At 43.3% G+C, this 22,411-nt stretch overlaps 1 protein-coding gene across 1 annotated transcript in view; it reads left to right on the top strand.

Annotated features, from left to right (window-relative positions):
- The window catches only part of LOC138282815 (transient receptor potential channel pyrexia-like), a 1,013,831-nt gene that overhangs the window by 108,204 nt on the left and 883,216 nt on the right, over window positions 1-22,411 (top strand). The gene's annotated exons all lie outside the window — the stretch shown is intronic.

Here is a 22,411-nt window from a genome sequence, read left to right as displayed (position 1 = left end):
GTGGGTCAAGTTATTGTCTGGAGGATTTCTTGCTATTTGTGTAAGTCTTCCTGTTCAGCTAGTGATTGCATCTCTCACCTTTCCTCTCATTTTTGGGAGGAGCCACAGGGGGATATTAACAGTTTTTCTCTGTTGCTTGTTACATGTTCCCGGGCTCGCTTATTAAGGCTTTCAGGGTTCTGTGGTGGTTTGCTGCATTCTTCTCAGTTTGTGTGGCAGGGATGCTGGATCCCTATTTGCCAAGATCGACATCAATACTTCATCCTATTGATGAGCTATTCGTTTTCTACTAAGAGTTTTAACTTCCTCTCTGTGGAAAGCCTTACTCCTGGCTTCTGCATGTCTTTGATCGCAGTGTGTCCGTTGTTCAATTGAAGGGGCCCCAGGTGATTTACAGGATATAGCCAGTGCCCTTCCAGCTAATACTAATAACGCTTCAATAAATCTGGTGCCTGCCGACTAAGCTTTAAGGGCAGGGACGGACCCAAGAGGCATCCCCAGAAGTTTATTGCCCAGTTCTTCCCTAGTGGTGTCTAGGGGCTCCATTATCTTACTTCAGTATTAGTTTAACCGATCCACACCATGACATGGACGTCATTTGGGGTCACCAGGAGTCGCAGCTGTGACCCCCGACTTTCCCTCGGAACTCCTGGCACTGCATTTGTGACCCCTGGTCTCAAAGGTAGCAAAATAAGGGGCAGCTTGTCCATATGGACATCAGTTGGGGGCCCCAATCTCCTTGTTTTTATTAATTTGTTATTATATTAATAGTGACTAACAATATAGTACTCACTATTAGTGTAATAAAAAATACAGTTAGCTGGAATATGATCCTTCCTAGCAGGAGAGGTTAGAAAAACATGCTTATGTTGTGTGCATTCGTGCAGATGAGAGCGAGTTTATGTGAGAGCATGTGTTTATGTTTAGACCTGTGTGTATGAGTGGATAGAAACATCAAATGGCGTGTGATGTCACTTCAACTTTATCTGGCCTTTTGGTCAAATGATGATTATGAACCATGGGGGAAACCTGCCTCTGAATCTGTGCATCTAGGGGATGTCGATGGCATTGTGTCAAAGATTTTGTGTTGTTTCTTGGAGGGACGATAACACATAGATATGTAAACTACGTATGTAAAACAGGCGTTTCCGGACCCCAGCTGGGGATATCTCAAAATACGTTCCCACTCGTCTATGCATAATTGCATCTTTAAGTCTATTTCCCAATTTACTTTTATCTTACGTAGGCTGGATTTGGTCATGTACAAACATATCTTGCAAAACCAAGTTATTAGTCGCCATCTCCGCCCTATTGTGTATATATTTATTGTGATACTTAATATTTCTTTGGTTCTGCCTCTACTTCTGCCCATTCTCTCTACAGTGTGTTTTTCAGCATGCTTTGTCAAAGAAATGGCACTCTTATGAGATCGCTATGGACATTAGTTCTTGCGGGAATCTCATAGTTCCAGGTTTATAGCAGTCCCCTACTGTTAGTCCGGCATCTGTTGTTAGTTCTACTGTGTAAAAAAACATGGGCTGGGGACTTCATCTAGAGGTAAATCAGAGGCATAGGTTCAGATCTCTCATATTTTGCCTTTGCAAGCGTTCCTCTCTAGCTTTTTAATGCTGTATTCAATAATGTAGGATATTTTCTTTATCAGTCGATTGCTTGCCTTAAGAGACAGATTAGTATGCCTTCCTGTATTTCTTCCTCTGTGAGCCCAGTTTCCTCCCTTTGCTGACTGATACTACACTAAAATGGTACACCATGGCATTTTAATTAGGGCAATTCGTCCTTTGATTGAAAACTGAAGGGTTTTCCGAAGATCTGCACATTTTTGTATACCTGATAGCACTTTTCTTTGATCTCCATCTCTTGTCACTTTCTGCATGACCTATTGGACGCCCAGGTTGCTGAAAGATGGTGGTTACTAAGCAAAAACCCTGTTGTTCAATGCTATGTGTTCTCTTGCGTCTCTTAGTCTGATAGTTAATAATTCACATGATTTAGTGCAGTTCACCTTCAGATCTGGTTTGTGGCCAAATAATGTAAATGTTCTAACTATGAACGCTAGGCATATATTGCTGTCTTTCAAAAAGAGCAACAAGTTGTCTGCATATGGGGATATTATATGCATTTAATTTCTGAGTGAAATACTCACTTTTTCTCTTTACGTTTTTAATTTTTGGCTAGTAGCTTTATTAAAAACACGAATTTCAATGGGAAAAGAGGGCACTTGTACCTTGAATGCCTCTGAAATCAATCATTTATCGAGCACAGCAAATTACCCATGAGGGTCTTGAGGTAAAAAGCATAATAGATTATTCCAGCAGATCACCTAGGTTCTCATAGAACTGCTTGTAGGTATCTAAAACTGAGAGCGTCAAAAGCCTTTTTAAAGTCTATTGACACCAGTAAAAGTTTTAGTAAATTGTGGTGGCTCCTTCTGAAATTCTCCTCACTCTCCTGATGTTTATGGTTGTGTTCCATCTGTTTTGGTCAGGGTGGACCATTGTTGGCAATAGGCAATATAATTTAATAGCAAGGATTTTTACTAAGGATATTGTAATCTGTATTTAACATGGACAGTGGTCTGTAAGTTTGTCCCTCCACTAGATCCTACCCAGGTTTGGGGAGGAAAACATTTAATGTCTCCCTAATAGTTACGGAGAGATATCCTTTCTCTATAGCTGTCAAATACATTTGCAGGATATGTGGAGTAGATATATCCATATAGAGTCGGTAAAACTCTTTGGGAGTCCCATCTGATCTAGCCTCCTCTTACTTTCGCACTTCCTGTTATGCTGACTGGCATGTAGGGCAGCAACAAAGGAGCTCCACTTCTGTCTGTCTTGGGCAGGTTTCTGTATGGTGCCCCACCCTAGCCTCTCCCAGTGTTATAAATACCATGACATTTTTCCTTTCTAGGTATTCCATATGTTAATTATTTTGATATAAGTGACAGGTATTTAATGCCAATTAATGCCATTATTCATTGCAATGTGATAAGGACGTCTATTTGAATATATTCACAGCATTTAATCTGAACAGAACCTTAGATTCTAAGTTATTGTTTTTTGTGCTATGAGCGAGGTTTCATGGAGGTTGATAACCCTATCTCTATTATTATTATTATTGTTAGGCATGATTTTAGAGACTAAAAATAAGTAACAGTAACAAGGCCTTTTCTGAGAATTGTTATTCTAAAAGATTCAACAACGAGCAGATAATATTATCTAAACTAAAAACACATTGTGATAGGAGAGAGAGGAACTTGGTGCTAGAAGACTGAGGCAGACTGTCGAGAATCACATCACGTACTTTTGCTAAAGGCTAACAGGAGAGCATTTAACCTTCACTTTCTGGGCGTCTAAGCCTGTCTGCCATGCAGACGAAAAATAGAAAATAATGGTTTCACATTGAACATTAGCCTCATTGTTAAAAACAGGTATGTGTGGGTGATCCATCTTTGAAACTCAAGTTAGGACTTTTCTTTGGTACTAAAATTAGTTGCATTAGGCAAAGAGGTGATGGTGGGATTGTAAATATTGGCACAAAGAAAGCTTTATTCACTAACCATTATTTGCAATATTTCTTGCTGCTCATAGTTTTTGTAAACATTGTAACTACTATTTTGTTTTTATCATAGTTGCTATTCTCATTGTGCACAGTAGATTAAGATTTAGATTTTAAAATAAATCTATCCTTTGTTTCCTAGTATTCTTGATTGTGCCTTTCTCTCCAGAAAGAGAGGTTGGGTTCCACTAATCATCCCTGTGATTTTTCATAGAATTGATCCTTACTGAAACTTATCTCACTCAAATACTGCTCTGTGAGTTGTGTGGTGGTTGCAGTCCAACAGGTTGTATGTCTTGTGTTGACGCAATGCCAGCATTTTAGAACCAGTAGTCTAGAAAGCCTATTCTTTGACCATTCACTGGAAGATTCAGATAGCATATCACCATGTGCCATTGCCCAGATTGCCTCCTTTACTTCTGCCTCATGATGGGTAGGCCCTACTTCTTTAGTTACTCTTGTGGTAACCTTTTGAGAGCTATTGCACCTTGGTACGAGGCAACCTCTGGTTGAATGGAGATGTTCGATGCCCTATATAGACTGGTATAGTATGCTAGAAGGGCATTATTTGGCCCTTTTTGTGTAAACACTAGGAACTTTGATCATCATCACTAGGAAAGTTGTTCATCATTCAACTGAGTGATTGGGGTGACCTTTGAATCTTACCTGGCTGGCCATATCAGGAGTCTACCCAGTTTGTTTCCTTAAGTATGCTCAACATGTTCTGTGCATTTAAGACCTCTACCTTGTTCCACTATTGTGATATATTTTGCCCTCTTTCTCAGTAATGGGGCTTGTCATTCAGTATTTCTCAATTTATTTCCTGCCAGTTCTCTGATTGAGGTATCAAATAATATTTAATTCTCTCTCCAGAATTTTCCTCACACTTGCCACTGTTGGAATAGGGTCCTCGAATCACTACACACTCTACCAGTTGGTTATCAATTTCTTAAAGTCTCCATGAATTATTCCCTGAAAGTGTGTTATTTTCCAGTGCACTTTTTAATTTCCAGCTAAGGATTACTGTGCATGGAGCCCTGCCCGTTTAATGTCTTGTACCAATGGGTTATGGTTTGAGAGTATTCTCCACAAATACTCAGAATGTGGGATCGTTTATCGGCTATCTCATATGCATAGTATTCTATCTAGACTAACATGCTGAAGGAAATTAATTTTATTTGTATCCTGGATGCTTGCACCTCCACAGGCTTCCCCTAGTTCCCAACTCTATACAGCATTATTTGCCCCTGTCATTTATCGTGGCGCTCAATCGTTTACTGTGTGGCAAGGTGCATTTCCTGAAGGAAAGCTATTTGTACTGCCCTGCATTTCAGGAAACCTAGCATTTTATAACGTTTGGTGATGGAGCCTATCCCTTATTTGTTCCATTTCAAGACCCTTTATTTATTAATGTGTATCAGGGTAGTGGCGTACTTCTCTTATAGTGTCGATCTCTGCCAACAGTGTCCTTCCACCAATCTCCCATACACAAGTTCCTCGGTTCCTATACTGTCAAGGCTTAGGACTGAACCAACTTTTTGAGACAACATCACAACCAGCAGAGCACTGCCATCCACGTTTCTACTTGTCAACATGTTCAGATTCTTGAAGCAAAGGGCGCATCAGCTAGGACTATACAGCCTTCACAAACATTTTCATAGAAGTGAGACTAAATCTGAGTATGGACCTGGGTCCCAAATATCTTTCTTCTCTCTGCTGGCCCTGGAACGAATTGCGTTTCACTTTCATGAAGCTTTCTTAAGGTCTCGGGCATATGTGAGCAGTTCTACAAAAGCTTCTGCATGCAACGTCCCACCACCTTTGGTAAGGTACTGGGTGCGTATAATCCACTACAGTACGCATGCATCTTGAATTTAATGTGGCAGATTAGGATAGTGCTTCAGTGATACGCACCCCATTCATTGTGGAATTTAAAAGATGTGTCAACTTTGCCATCATTTTCAGGTATGGCATTTGGATCAGTGATGTGTACACCTTACTTTATTTAAGTTTGTGGAAGTTCTTTGTGTCTCACAGCAGATCAACCAAACTTAGCATTTCTTTAGTGATTTGTACACTAGCCTGTTTACATCTATACCATCAATAACTGTTTTGCTTATAGCAGTTTAGTGTGCATACAGTTTTTCATCTACATCATTGGAAGCCCCATAAAAGTATTAGGGGAGTTAGGTGATACTATGTACTCCAAAGGCAACAGTGGCAATGACACAATTTATGTTTACACAGATGAATCATGTCTTTTGGGATAGCTTGGGAATATAAAGCTAGGGATCATTTTGGATCCTAACTGTCCAAATCATGTGAAGTTGAAAAATGACTGTTTATCTGTATTAGCTATGCATATATTCATCTGGTGAAGTGACATTCCTAAGGTTTTTATGTCTAAAGTGGGAAAGCTCAAAGGTTACACTCTATATTATCTTGAAGTACAATGTTCGTCCAGTGGTGCACAAGTGTGTCATGTGCCCCTTTCTATGAGGCTTTAGTTTAATAAGAATTGGAAAACATATGTAATCAAAGGACTATTGAGCCATTAGGGAGTAGGTTGAAATGGTTGTCGCCAGTGATTTTGGCAAGGAAGGGCAATGGTTCCATAAAGATGTGCATAAATCTTAGGGAATTGAATGACAAGATTTTGGTAGACAGGCATCCCCTTCCCAATTTAACAGTAATGCTCACCACGCTCAAGGATGCCAAGGTTTTCATGACTTTAGACATGCCATATGCATAACACCAGATTGTTATGTCATGACTCATAGCACTTATCATTGTTTTTCATTCCCAAAGGGGCCTATGGGTTTAAATGTATGCATCTTAGGTTGGCTTTGGCTCCCTTGGTATTTCAGCATGTGGTAGAAGCATTGTTCATCAATGTTCTTAATGTAATGTGCTTTCAAGATGATAACTTGGTTTTTGATCATAAAATAGAGTCACATGACCGTGTCCCCTTGTCAATGTTCTGTTAATTTTTTTGAAGAGAAGATTTACCTTAAAAGCCAATAAATGCAAATTCGCAATGGACTGTGTGGGCTTGGATAAAGATTATCCCCTCAGGGCATAGAGCTGAAGGAAAGTTTGTTTAGAGCCATTGTGGAAATTCCTGGTTTGGAGCAGAGGATCACTTGCAATCCTTATTGGGTATGTTAGAGTTCTATGCCAGACTTATCCCATAACCCAAAAGGTGCGGAGAAAATGAAGAATTTGCAATCCTTTTAAAAACAATAAGAGAATTGTTTGGAGCAAGAAATTCAGTGGAAAGTTCAAGGCAGTTGAATTAGAGACAACCAATGTCATTTCCCTTAAACCATTTGACACCTGTGAATCCTGTACGATAGTGACCGATGACAATCAGTATGGTTTGTGAGCTGTTTTACTTCAAATTACTGATGGCAAAGATGACATTGTTACTCTAAAAGGAGCCAAAAGCACCTATTCTGTAATTGAACATGAAGCTTTAGCTTGCCGGTGGGGTGTGGATCACTTTAGGAGTTATTTGTGGGGTGTGACGTTTACCATTTCATGGACCATAGACCTTTAAGAAATTTGTTTACTATGAAAGGTGCGAGTAAACCAATATGATAATATATCCTGCAAGAATTTCAATATCATGTTGAGTATATTCCAGGTGTACAAAACATTTTTGCGGATTGTTTGTCCTGCTTACTCTTGAATTAATCAAGGTTAGTTGATGATACGCAAGAAGAGGATTTTAGTATGGTTGGCCTAACGTGTGTGTGAATGATTGAATTTCAGGAAGTGAGTGGGAAACTGTTTTGATGAATGACAAAGTGCTGGTGGAAGAGGTGGAATTCATTAATAAATGATAGCCTAAATGTGGTAAAGGTAGGGAAAGGAATGAGCCATGCAACTCTTTTCAGCATGTGTTTATTGAACTAGGGGCCAGATGTAGCAAGAAATGCTTTTGCGACTCGCAATTTCCGAGTCGGTGCGACTCGCAGTTTCAGAGTCACAAAAGCATTTGCAGAATGGTGTCTCAGACACCTTCTGCGAATCGCAAGAGTGTCGCAAAGACCCACCTCATTAATATTAATGAGGTGGGTCGCAATTTGCGACCCCCCCCTTGCGATTTCCTGCACTCACAGGGATGGTGGCCTGCTGGAGACAGCAGACCTCCATGTCTGTGACTGCTTTTTCAATAAAGCAGTTTTTTTTGTATTCCAGCCTTTTTCCTTAAAGGAAAACGAGTTTCAATACAAAATTAAAAAATTAAACCATTTGGTTTTGTTTTTTCAGAGTAGGCAGTGGTCCGTTGGACCACTGCCTGCTCTGAAAAAATATTTTGTGCGACATTCACAAAGGGGAAGGGGTCCCATGAGGACCCCTTCCCTTTTGCGAATGAGTTAGCACCCACTTTAAGTGGGTGCTCGCGGTCACAAAGCAATTCTGCATCGCGATGTGAGTCGCAAATAGGAAGGGAACACCCCTTCCTATTTGCAAGTCGCATTCCCATTCCAAAATGGGAATGTGCATCGCGATGGCCGTTTTGCATGGCACAAACTGCGATTTTCGCAGTTTGCGCCATGCAAAACGGAACGTACATCTGGCCCTAAGTGTCTTGGTTAGTATACTTAGAGGAGCTGATTCTCAAGCTAATATTTCCAGTCCCATTGAGGCCATTCCAGTTTCAAATAAACCCTGAGTCAAACTAGGACTTGATGTCATTGGTCCTCTGAATGTTCTTGAAGAAAGTTGCAAGTATCGGATGTTGTTTTTGATTACTTTGAGGACTGAGTGCATAATCTGTGGTTAACCTGTGACCCCTAATAACATTACTGTAACACCCAAACGTAGTGGGGTAACTATGCTCCATCCAGAATACAGTCTTTTTTTTTGTCCTCATCTCACTAATCCGTGCCAATAAGGGGGTCAAGGAGTAGTGGATCCTTCCTAAGTGTATAGCCCCACAGTATCAACGGGCCACTCCACCTGCCACTCTCTTCCATGGATCCCCCTATAACCTTGGCAAATCCTTCCCATCTATCCGCCTAGTACCATAAATTGACAATAGGCCTAGATGCGCTGAAGGGGGGGAGGGGGTGTGTGTGTATCAGGTATAATCATTGGACTTCATAACCAAACTGAGCACCTCCAATCAAGTAAGGATTTGACAAAAATTTTCCCATCCCAACCAAAAAATATCTCTTTTGCTAATAGGCCCGGCTCTGTCCAACTTATATAATCGATCTACCAAGTTCTGCCACTCCTGCACTGTGGGAGGTAGTGAGCATACCCATTTATGACAGATTTGTCACCGGGCAATAAGCATCAAAACAAACAAAAGACATTGCTGTGTTTGGGCTTTCAAGTCACAAACCCCAAATAAAACTAGAACGGAATTCAATGTTATTCCTTCACCAAATATCTTGTTTAGGACTTTCTGCACGGCTTCCCAAAAATTAACTAGGCTGGGACAGTTCCAAAACATATGAATATCATCCGCATTTGGGTCATAACATCGTGGACAGTTTTTCTGAATTTTGCCAATGCGGGATAGCCTTGCTGGAGTCCAATACACTCTATGAAAAGTAAACAAATGGCTCCTCCTCATTGCCGCTGATTTAACAGCGGACCAAAGAATTGAACATGACCTTTGCCACAACGATATTATATCCATGGTTGGAAAAACCTCTCCCACTTCTGGAGCGGGATGGGGGGATCCTCCTCAGTTGCCTCCAACAAGGCTTGATACCAAAACGCAATTTCTTTAAGTAAAGGTCTCTGAATTAATTTCTCCTCCCAACAAGATCTACCAATTTCTCCTTCTTGTAACGATTTAATCCAACTAGCCAACTGATAATATTTAAATTTAGAAACTGACCCCCCCGCTCTCTCCAAAAATGTAGCCCATGGATTCAACTTCACATCCTCTATAATCTGTCCCCACCGTAGTACCCCACTCACTTTCAGTGGAATTGATAGCTCATCAAGGGGACATACCGGGGTACCAGGTGAATCCCAAATTGGGGCTAATCCAGAATAATAAACTATCCCTAGTAGATTACGAATCTGTAGCCAGACCTTACAGGCCTGCCGTGGAATCTTAAGTCTAACTTTTTTTAAAAACCTTGGATGACCAAATTTATACCAAAAAAACTCGGACCCTTCCTCCACGTGTGCTGTCAAAGCTTCCCACATTGGGGTATACTTGGACTTTTTACTTAGAAGAATTCTGTTATTCTTAAATTGAAAAGCCAAATAATACTTATAGAAATCAGGTGTTGCTAACCCCCCAACCCCCATTCCTTCTTACACAGCTTCTTCCAAGATATCCTTATTCCCTTATGTGCCCAGACAAACGAAGACAAATCTCCCTGCAGTTTTGTAAACCACTTAACCTTAAATTCCAAGGGGATAGCGTTAAATAAGAAAGTAATTTTGACAAAATTACCATTTTCAAAATGTTGGATCTACCTATTAAAGAGAGAGGGAGAGCCGCCCATGCTCTAAGGAGTTTCTTAGTCTCAAAATGGACTTTCTCAAAATTTATCTTTGCTAGGTCCCCCAGATCTTTTATAATCTGAACTCCTAAATATCTAATCTCTTGTTTGACTAACGGGGATTCATATAACATATTCCAGCACATAATCTCTGTCTTCTCAACATTAACATAGAGAGTTTTGGTAGAATGTCGGGTTACTATCACCGAATTTATTGAGAGAAAAAGAAAGATCCCTAGTATAAATCATCAGATCGTCTGAATACAATGCAACTTTCTTCTCCCAACCCTGACTCTGAAAGGAAAGAATTTCCCTGTTATTTCTAAGCATTATTGCAAGAGGCTCAATATATAAATCAAATAATAGAGGGGATAAGGGACAACCCTGACGTGTCCCTCTAAGAATGCCTACTTCCTGTGATAGCACATCATTAATCAAAATTCTCGCAGTTGGTGACCTATATAGCTCTTCAACTGCTCTAATGAAAGTGGTCCCTAATCCAAACATCTCCATTACAACCTGCAAAAATAGCCAATTTACCTGATCAAATGCCTTAGCCGCGTCAAACGTTATTATTGCCAGAGGTAGTCTCTCTGCTAAGGCCAAGTACATTGCCGCCAGTAAGTCATGCACTAATTCCTGTAGCTGTCTGCCTTTAATAAACCCCTTCTGATCTGGATGGACTAGTCCAGGAATGACTTTCCCCAGCCTTTTAGATATCAAGCTTGTATAAATTTTATATTCTGAATTAAGTAATGAAATAGGCCAATAAGAAGAATATTGTGTTGGATCTTTACGGGGTTTCAAAATCCAACAAATTACAGCCTCAGCCCAAGAACTCTGTGCATGCACCCCTTCCAGAAACATATAAACAATTTCAATAAAACCGGGATTAGTTCTTCCCTCAGTACCAAATACAACTAATTCGGGAAGTTATCTGGGCCAGATGCCTTCCCTCTCTTCAAACCCTTAAGAACTTCAGTTAGTTCCATCTCCGTTAACTCTCCTTCTAATAAATGTCGTGCTGAGTTCTCCAGACACGGCAATCTAACCTTAGTCAAGAAGTCCCTAATCTGCTCCTCAGAGTTCCGCAACTCATCTGAGTACAAGGTTTGAAAAAAGGAAACAAAAGCAGCTTCTATTTCTGATCTTTCTACACAGATCTGCCCGGTGACCTCAGACCTTATTGAAGAGATATATTTCTTTGAACGATCTGACTTTGTTTTCCAAGCTAATAGTTTACTACATCCTTCCCCGTATTCATAATGCGCATACTGACTAGCTTCCCATTTCTTCCTTTCTTGGCTTTCTAAAAAACACTCTAAGTTCAAATATGCTTTTTCATATTGCTGCTCAAGTATCCTTAATTGAACCTTGTTCTCCGTTTTCGGTGCGGCCTGTATGGACTCCTGCAGAGTTGCCATTCTGGTCTCAATATTACGTAACTTCCCTCTTTCCTCACTACGCCTATATGCAGCCAAACTAATCAATCTCCCTCTTATATAGGCTTTGTATGCATCCCATATTATTTGCAAACTAGCTGAACCCTGATTCGACTAAAAAAATACTCTTGTGTCTTTTCTTAGTATCTCAATTATCAAATCATCCAATAATAGTGAACGACTTATTGTACACCAAACCCTAGGAACTTGCATCGTGAAGGAGAGATACAACTTAACAGCAGCATGATCTGAAAGATGTGCCAGGGAAAGAGCTATATAAGAAACATTCCCTAGCAGGCTATTTTGCAATAAAAAAAAATCTATTCTGGATTTATGCCCATATTTCTTATTATAAAAAGTAAATCTGGGCCCTACTCCCCCCCCTTAACCTGCCACACATCCGCAAGCCCCAAATCAATTATCGCCTGTTTAACCATTGACCTACTTCTAGGGGAGTTAGCCATCGCCCGGGTGGTGGATTTGTCAAAATCCAAATTCAACAATATATTAAAGTCCCCTCCTAACACAACCGGATACTTAGTTTTCAGAAGAAGATTATATAGTTCTATAAACGGGGTAAAATCATCCGTATTGTGGCCATAATAGCCTGCGATCGTAAGCCATAGTCCAAAAAACCACCACCCATCTGCCCTTTGAATCTACCTGCACGTCACCTATGCATAACCCCTTAGTTATTTTCACTTTAAAAAGAATAGCAACACCTTTGACGGGCACAATTGATTAGTCACTATAGCCCAGGAGATTCACTGCGTACTTAAACACATTTTCCCATTCTTCTCGTGAGAGATGCGTCTCTTGTAAAATAATCACATCCTCTTCTGCCTGTCTGGGAAACTCCAGAATCTTTCTTCTTCTACACTCGACCCTTAACCCGTTGATATTCCATGAAATTATTTTTAGGAATAAACCCTCCTGCTTACCCATCCTCTAGAGAAACTTCTTGGGTCCTTCCCTTCTTTAATTGTGAAAAAACCATCCTGAGGACTTTTATATTTTTATCTTTTTTTCTCCCCATGCTCCCACACCCACAACAACACACTCCCCACACCACACAAAGCCCCCTCATACCCATGACCCACCCATCTGTGGGAACCCTCCTTTCTTTTAACCATAGTTATCCCATGGAGCACTCCGTACACCGGGCTGTATCCAATCATACCAGCATTATAACATTATTGCGATGACTTCATCTGTTCTATAAAGGCCCTAACCTCCTCTGGATCTCTTATGTTATGAGTTTTATTCTGCCACATAATCTGTAGGGTCACGGGACATCTCAACTGCACTGTTGCCCCCAAGGAACAAAGCTCTTGCATTAATTTCCCCAACTCCCACTGTCTGTCCAAGGTCACTCTAGAGACATCTGACTGTATTCTGAAAGACCAGTCATCTTTGACAAAATTTCCCACCTTCAAAGCCTCAGACAGAATCTTCTGTTATTGAATAAGTGGCAAAATTCACTAGGATTCTTCTAGGGGATTTCCTGCCCGCGTTCTTTTTGAACGGATCTTGATGTATTCTTTGAATATCGTCCTCCAACTTCAAATGTGCTAAACGTGGCATTGTGTCTTTTATCACTGAGACCATATATCCCTTAAGATCCGCTCCTTCCGTCCCCTCCGGGACTCCTAGAACCCTAATATTGCTTCTTCTCATATTGTTCTCCAAAAACTCTAATTTATCCTGTAGGTTCCTCTCCCCGTGTTTAAGTTGCAAGATATTTGAGAGTTAACCAACACCTGGCCTTTTTGGTGTTCCACGGCCTCTTCCACCTTACCAACCCGATCTGTTAACTGATTAATCTTGTTCTCCAAAACCATACACGCTTCCTGTATCTTAGCTTGATTACTCTCGGAGATCTCAAACTTTTCCAGAATCTCTTTCGTGAGGGAAAGAGAAAGTTCGTAAACAACCCCATTGCTGGGCTCTGCGGGGGCTGAGGCATTGGGCTCAAAAGAGGGGCCCTGTACGAGCAAGGAATCCTCCCTGCCCCTTAAAAAGCCACTCCTTATTTGAGGGATCTGGGCCATCTGCACCTCACGCTTCTCCAGGGACTCCTGTTCCAATGGCTCTGAGCCCCCTAAGGCCGGTTGTGCTTCCATAGGTGAAGGAGAAATCTCACTTGTCTCCTCCACCCCTGGCTGAAAATATTTAGTTATTGGTAGCACTTTTTCCCCCAGAGTCACCAGTACCGCCCGTATAGTTCTCCAACTCTCCCAGACTCCCCTTTATTCAAGATTGGCCCCTCCATTTGGTTAAGCATACATTCTCCACGGTTATAATATTCTGCAGTCCCTGAGAGCCGGGCTTACCTTTTCGTGTTGCCCCAAGCTTGCCAGCGCCTACCTGAGGACCTTTCAAATAATGCTTAACCGGTGACATTAATGCTGATCCAGATGTCTCTTCTCCTTGCTTCTCTACTTCTGTTAAGTCAGCCCCAGGAAATGTTCTCGGACCTCGAAGACTGCACCTGGAGGTGTAGCATCTCCCCTGAAGCACAGAATACAGTCTTTTGTGCTTGTCTAATCCTCCCTTCCTTTGGTGGAGGGGTGTCTGACCTTCGCAGTCAGAGCTCTCCTGCCTCTCTCCACTTTCGAGGAGTCATCCGCTCTTTCAGTTTAGCTTCTTATTTTCGAGGCATCAGTTTGCGGATCATAAATATAAAGTTCAGCATCAGCAAGTCGTCTTCTAGTGTTGTCATTTTTGCAGGTCTGAATGAGCATAATTTTCATAGGCTGTCGGCCTATCTCGATGTTAGAGTTGGTCTGGCTTCCTCTTTTTATGCTTATTATTCTGGGCCCATATCATCGTCAGTGTAGGTTGCTAATGTTATTTAACATTTCATGAGTAATATAGTATGTTAGGTCATAACCAGTGCATGATGGGGGCACATATAGTTAGAGTAAACAATCACTGGTGAATTTCAGTATTTTTATTTGGTGTGTAAACATTACTTTTTCTATTATTTCAACACCTAACTATGAATCATTTTAACTTTTGTTTTTTTTCAGTGAATTTCTTTTTTTTGTTTGTTTTAGCGTAAGGCAACATTTTGTTACCATACCCATCTTGCAGGAGGCTGGCCTGGTTTGTAGTGGGTACCACATGTACTTACACCTTATACCAGGTCCAGTTATCCCTTTTTAGTGAAATGTAGTCAGTGTCTAGAAGCCAGGCTGTCTAGAGGTAGCTGTAGGCACAGCAGCCAAGGCTGAACTAGGAGACATGCAAAGCTCTTGCAATACCACTATAGTCACACAGTACTCACACACATGAGACAATACTCAGTGTTACAATGATAAAGGTACTTTATTTTAGTGACAATGCTAAAAATACCTTTGAAACTATTCTCCCTTAGGAGGTAAGCATTATACACAATATATACACTAGTAACCAAAATCAGGTAAGTACACAGAAAACAGTGAAAATAGTGAATATCACAATAGGTTGCAATGGGCCTACGGGGAACACAAACCATATACTAAAATAGAGGAATGCGAAAGTCAGTCTCCAACCTAGGCAAGTGTAGTGTGTAGAAGGGTGCTGGGAGTAAAAGAAAACATCAAAGGTAAGTAATAGACCCCATTCAGAGCACAGGAAAACCGAAGTAAATCACAGTACGTTTCCTGAAACACACAAGATGTTGTGATAGAAGATTATGTAAGAACCAGAAGAGACTGCAAGACACCCATGATGGATTCCTGGACCTGAAGACCTGTGGAAGAAGGGGACCATGTCCAAGAAGTACTGAAGAGTCCAGGGAGAACAGGAGCCCCTACTAATCCGGATGAAGGCGTAAAAGAAGAACCACTGGTGAGAAGACAAAGTCAGTATTGCACCAAAGAAGACAGATTCTGGTTTCTGGTTGGTGCAGAAGATGTCCCACGCTGGATGGATGAATGCAGCCTTGGCAACTGCAAGTCACGCGGTGCATGGGGATACTGTCTTGAGTGGGGAGGCAAGCTCTTACCTCCACCAAAGTTGGACAGCTGGATGTTGGGACTGTCGGATCCATGCCTGTCACCTAGAGAGGGGACCCATGCCTCTGGTCGTCGCTGCAGAGAGGTGCCTGCTGAAGGAGGGAAGTGACTGTCACTTCACAGGAGATTCCTTTGGTTCTTCTGGTGCAGGCTGAAGACAGGCAGTCCTTGGAGGATGCACGACTTGGAAACTGTTGCTGGCAGGAGCTGAAGTTACAATATTGCAGAAGTCGTCTTTGCTTCTTTGTTGCAGTTTGTAGAGTTCCTGGAGGGTTCCGCTGCGGTTCCATCAAGTAGAGGATGCAGAGGATTCCTGCTGCAATCCGAATCTGAAGAAACACCCAGAGGAGAGACCCTAAATAGCCCTGAAGGGGGGATTGGTCACCTAAGGAGGTAAACACCTATCAGGAGGGGTCTCTGACATCATCTGTTGACACTAGCCCCTCAGATGCTCCCAGAGTGCCCCACTACCTTGGAATCCAAGATGGTAAAACCCAGGGATACTCTGGAGGAGCTCTGGGCACCACCCCTGGGGTGGTAATGGACAGGGGAGTGGTCACTCCCCTTTCCTTTGTCCAGTTTCGCGCCAAAGCAGGGAGTGGGGTTCTTTAACCGGTGTAGACTAGATTAAGCAAGGAGGGTAACATCTGTGCCCTTCAAAGCATTTCCAGAGGCTCTGGGAGGCTACCCCTCCCATGCCTGTAACACCTATTTCCAAAGGGTGATGGTGTAACATCCCTCTCCTAAAGGAAATACTTTTTTCTGCCTTCCTGGGCTTGGGCTGCTCAAGCAACAGGAGGGCAGAAACTTGTCTGTGAGGTGGCAGCAGCTTGGGCTGTCTGGAAAACCTCAGAAGGCTGGAATGGCAGTACTGGGGGTCCACTGTGGAGCCCCCAGAGTGCATGGGATTGTGCAACCAATACTGGACTCAGTATTGGGGTACAATTCCCAGTTGCGACACCTTACATGGCCATATTCGGTGTTACCATTGTGAAGCTGGACATAGGTCAGTACTGGGTAAATTGGCCTCCCCACACTCACAAAGTCTTGGAAAATGGGCCTGGATGATTGAGGGGCACCCAGCCTTCAGGGGTGGAATACCTGACATATAGGTGACTCATAAGTGACCTGGTGCAGTGAAAATGGCTGTGAAATAGAGCATTAACTATTTCACACAGGCTGCAATGGCAGTCCTGAAGAAGCCTTTGCATGGGCTACCTATGGGTGGCAAAAGAAATGCTGCAGCCCATAGGTATCCCCTGAAACCCCGATGCCTTGGGTACCTAGGCACCATATACTAGGGACTTATAAGGGGGCACCAGTATGCCAATTTGGAGTGAAATACTGGGTTACCAAAATGTAAGGACAAATTTGGGAACTGAGAGAACTTAAGCACTGGGGTCCTGGTTAGCAGAATCTCCGTGACACAGTCAAGCATACTGACAGAAACAGTGAAACATACTGACAAGTAGGCCACAAACAATAAGCACTGGGGTCCTGACTAGCACGATCCCAGTGACACAGTCAAAACACACTGACAAACAGGCCAAAAATGGGGGTAACCATGCTAGAAAGAGACTACTTTCTCACACTACTATAATATTGCTTTAAACTTAAATTGTTCTCATTAAAGTTCAGATTATGTTTTTTAAATCACATTCAGCCAGTGGAAAGGGGTGAAAAGACATGGACCAGATGTTGTATTTCTATAGAAAATTCATCTATTGTAGCAGCGCATACTACAGCTTATTGGGCATAACTTGCCAGGTCATACTGGCTTCACAAATGACTCCAGGTGAATTTTTATTTTAATTAAGAGGTCTACTCCTTTTATGATTAAATAAATTTGGGTGGACCTCATGGCTGCTATGTGGTACTGATATGTACATGGGATAAAGAATGGGTTATATTGTGCTCTGTATACTTTCCACTCAAACTCCAGTCATCCATGCTCATAAGATCGCCCCCCTGCTAGGGCAAATGCCAGATGGTATCATTGAGATGGGTGGGAATCTTAGCATGGTATTTTCAGAAGAAATAGATCTCATGCCCATCAGAATGTTTACTAGAGGCGTGATCTGCTGAGGTTTCTCTTAGTCTAAGGGCTAGTGTATATGTGGAGAACCCACCAACCTGGCATTAGGCAATATTTATATTACACATTCTCCTGAATTGATTTATCTCTTTATTCAAATTGAACAACTAGATAGATAAATGACAAGTTGAAAGTGGCCACTGAGAATCACTTCCTAGATAACGTGGAATGACCAGGGTCAGAGATTATGTTATGGGAGGCTTGCGTGTCAGTGATTAGATGGCAGGGAATTTCTTGTAATGCAAATCACACATGCGGAGTCCGAGCTCATCGTGTTAGAGGCTGAATATTTAAGAACAAATAATCAGGAGGTCAGCCATTGACTAGCTCTCAGGATTACCCGTTTGTGATATGAAACAATGTATGAAATCAGTTCCTTGCCAATCAGAGAAGACTATTTTAGGGGGGGAAGTAATGCCGGCAAGCTGTTGCCATCAGTGGCAATGAGGGATAAAGTCAGAAGGTGGGAAGGAGAACTGGTCAAGGCTGATGGCAGTCCAGTTAAGGATTATGTTGATTTAACCTTTGCTTAATACTACCAAACAATATATGCCTCCAACTAAGGTCAAACGCTACTGGCATGGAAGTGTGTGAGTAATTAAGAAGGTCAGGAAGTGGAACCTATTTAACAAATGGGATCTTATTGAACTTAGCAAACCAGGAGACATCTGGGACAAAATTTTGTTGGTTTTCTTGTTTTCTTTGAGCATCTTAAAAAAAGGAAAACAAATGGTCAGTGTGTGAGTTTTTCTTCTACCTGCATCTTAGACATGCACTAGCAATCAATGTTCTGGGTAACATTCTGTTGGAGACCAGCTCCCCAACAGAAGTTAGCCTCCTTGTTAGACCTGACAACCTTAGGGGGGCCTTCCCCTAGACATGTTGCCTAACGCCTCATGTTTGCTGATCTGTTTTCTTTTTAATGAACAATTTTATTGATTTTTGAAGATATGGGAAAGGACACCACAGGGCAGGAGACATGGATCGACAAAGTGAAAAGGATTTGTTGCATGCCGTTAATCATACACCTTGAGAAATAACACAACGTGACAGAATCAGCCCACACCTGCCAACCCCAAGTCTCTTGTGTCCTTGGAAGTTCATGGTAGGAGACCCAGCCATTTCCCCCATACCTTTATATGTTTGCGTGGACATCCTCTCGCCTCATAAACTGACCTTTCTTGGCTAGCACACCAGTCAACCCTGTGCTTCCACTTCAGAAGGGACGGTGTAGTGGGGGAGTCCCAATGGACTGCAATGTCTCGTTTTTGCTACCATCAGCGCAGTACCCACAAGTTCTCTCTGCCCTCGAGCCCCCCACTTTCTCCATCACACCCAACAAAACCAGTGCCGGAGACAGCTGCTGCCCCCATCCCACCACTGCATGCTGTTCTTGAAAAAGCTTTTGCCAATAGAGCGCAATTTGGGGGCATCCCATGTGAAAAAAGTCTGCAGGTCCCCCCCATGCACCTGGGGCAGTGGGGGGGAAGATCGGAGCCCAACCCGATGCAGTCGCGCCAGAGAGGGGTATGCCCCATACAGGAAGTATAATTGTATCGATCTCAACCTGGACGATATAGTTATCAACCTGGATGCCATCAATGCATCTTGCCAGTCCACCTCCTTCAGGGAACACAGCCAACCCTCCCAGCGGGCCCGAAGTTGGTTCAAGTCACCCGGAGTATTGTTGATTAGCATTCTGTAGAGCTGGGAAACACCCCCTTTCTCTAGAGCCCCCATCAGCACCTTGGCCTCTAGCAGGCTATGTTCCAGTATTGTGTCAACGTGCAGTAAGTGTATGTGAAGGGCATGTCGGGGTTGGAAGTATTTGTAAAACTGTGTGTGGGCAAGTAAATGGGTAGCCTGTAGGTCCTGAAAGATTCTCATGGTCTCCCCCTCCACACATCCCCCAGCAGAGATAGGCCCAGCAGACCCCACTTCCCAAACCCATGAAAAGCCGCCGATTCCTTCAGCCAAGTACCATGCCATAGGGGGGTCTGCTGGGTAACTACATTCTCCCAGTGCATAAGCCGCAAAGCTGCCCATCAGGCGAGTAAGACCACCCTGGTCACTGGTTCTAGGTTGTGAGTGAGTGGGGATCTGTAAAGAAGAGCTAGTATCCAATCAAAGCTCAGAGCCGTCAGTTCAGGCTGATAAGCCTGGTCCGCCCAGCCCCCATTAAACCAGTTGTGAGTGACCAGCAGTTGTGTTGCCAAATAGTACAGTTGTACAGTTATGCCCATCCCACCTTCGTAAGTACCCCTCTGACAGTACTGTAGCAACATGTGGTTCTCTCGTTCTGCGCCAAAGAAAGGAGGCTGCCACTCGGTCTAGGGCCCGGAACCACGAGCAAGGAATTGGAGACAGAAAGTTCTGAAGAGCATATAAGAACCTCAGCAGGATCATCATTTTATACAAGGTCACAGGAACCAAAGCGTTTAATGGCAGGGATTGCCACCTCGCCAAGTCTGCCTTTGCCTGAGAGACCAGTGGGGTCATGTTGAGAGCCCATGTCATCTCAGGGAGGAGAGTCACCCTGAAACCCAGGTATTTAAAACTCAGTTGGCGGATAGGAACCTGATCTTGCCAATCATAGCAGTCCAGTGAGGGGGCCAGTGGCACCAGCACTGACTTAGCCAGATTCATTCGCAAACTTGATGCCTCCTCAAAGCAGTGCAACAGATGAGGGCTTCATGGGCCAGTTTCACTAGGGTTTGCCATATATAATAGGACGTCATGGGTGTACAACGCCACGCGTTCCTCATAAGTGTGATCCCAGCTCCCCCGCGGTATATTGGGTCCATCCCTACCAGGTGAGCTAAGGGCTCGAATGCCAGAGCAAATAGAGGTGGGGCTAAAGGACAGCCCAGACGCGTCCCTCGACAAATGGAGACGGCAAAGGATAGCATGTTGTTCACTTGAACCTGGGCTACTGGATTGATGTATAGAGCTTGAACCATCCGGCAAAATCTTGGCCCCATGCCCCCCCGGATTAGCACCAAACGCAATTATTCCCAGTCCACATATCAAAGGCTTTTTCGAAATCAATAAAAAGGAGTGCTATATCAGAGGGAATGTGGTGACGTCAAGCCAACGCTACATTGAGACATTGTATACAATGACGCGTACCCTGGTTGGTCAGAAAGCCGCATTGGTCAGGGTGAATCAGAAGTGGCAGGACCCTCTTGAGGTGGGTCACAAGAATTTTGGCACAGATTTTTATTTAGTTATTAAGTGAAATTGGTCTGTAGTCCACACAAGACCTGGTCAGTGGCTCTGTCTTAGGGAGCACCACTAAAGTGGCCGTGTCCATTCTGTCCAGAAAGGAACCAACCTGGGCCCCTTTATGCTAGAGGGCCTGAAGTTGCAGCACTAACCCTTCTTTAAACCTTTTGTAGTATTCCAGCGGAAACCCATTGGGTCCAGGAGTTTTCCCTGTCCCCAGTGATCTGATTGCCTCACTTATTTCCTCCCGCGTTAAAGGTTCATCAAGTATGTCTGTGTCCATTTGTGACCACCTCAGGTGGGGGACATCATTCAAGAATTGTCAGGCCCGTTCTGGGATAATCGTCAAGGAAGCTTTGTATAATCCACTGTAATAAGAGGCAAAAGTGTCTGCTACCTCTTGTAGCTTGATGACCACCTCCCCCCGTGTAGCTAATTTCAGGGATAATTCTAGATGAGTGATGATGGGATACCAACCAATAAAGCAGTTTCCCATTTTTGTCTCCCCCACCCATATACACGGGCGGTGGAGGTGCGCCATAAGTGTCTTGTTGTTGCCAGGGAGAGGTTGTGTATCTCTCCGGCATGAGTTGCTGATTCAGTTCCTAAGTGGGCTGTGTGGATTGTCTAGCTTCCAGACGGAGGGCTCGGGCTTCCAAACTAGAGATGTGAAGCCTCTGGAATTGCTTCTGGGGCGTGGACTAGTCCCTTCGCAGCCCCCCTTAGCACTGCTTTACACACTTCCCACAGGGTACCTGCCGAAGGGACTGAGTGTGTTTCAGCAAAAGTATTCCTGAATAACTGCTTGCAATTGTTGGGCAAAGGGTTTGTGTTGTAAGTACCATGCGTTCAGCCACCACATCGGGCAGGCAAATGCCGAAGCTGACCCTAGCATGAGCTGCAGCGGAGCATGATCGGAGATACCCTGAGGAAGGATCTCAATGTGCGTGAGTTGGCTGCAGTCTGTAGCCGGCACTAGAATGAGTGTCTATCCTAGACTGCGTTCAGTGTGCTGCTGAGGTTTGTGTAAACCGAGTTTGTCGTGAATGCCAGGTTCTATATGCATCGCATAGCCCCAGGGATGCCATCCAGTTCATCAGGCTGGAGGCTGCCGCCTGCCTATACTGTAGTGAAGAACCCGAAATGTCCTGCAAGTGGTCGGGGACCCCGTTAAAGTTTCCACCTATCAGGATAGTCCCCTGAGGCAGATCCAAGAATATTTTGGTAAGCTTGTTTAGAACAGTGCGCAGGGACGATGGCGGGGCATATATGCCTATAACATTACGTGTGAGCCCCTCGATATGCCCGGAATTTTGTGACCATCATGGGAAAGGATCGGCACATTATCAACGCCACACCTCTTGACCCACGAACAAACCCGGCGTGGTAAACCCTGTCAAAGCCTCTACGTGCTAGGAAAGGACAATGATTCCTGAGTAGGTGGGTCTCCTGAAGCAGGAGCAAATCAGGTTAGTGGCAGTGGGCATGTGTGAGGACGGCTGTGCGCTTAATCTTACCCAAAAGTCAGTTGACGTTCCAAGAGAGAACTTGTATTGGTTCTACCGTTTATGTGTGTATAGATCGATGGAA

The sequence above is a fragment of the Pleurodeles waltl genome, chromosome 2_2 (genome assembly GCF_031143425.1).
Source record: "Pleurodeles waltl isolate 20211129_DDA chromosome 2_2, aPleWal1.hap1.20221129, whole genome shotgun sequence".
In the NCBI taxonomy this organism is placed as follows: Eukaryota; Metazoa; Chordata; class Amphibia; order Caudata; family Salamandridae; genus Pleurodeles; species Pleurodeles waltl.
Note: the sequence above shows the minus strand (reverse complement) of the source record. Positions and strands in the feature narration are given on the sequence as shown.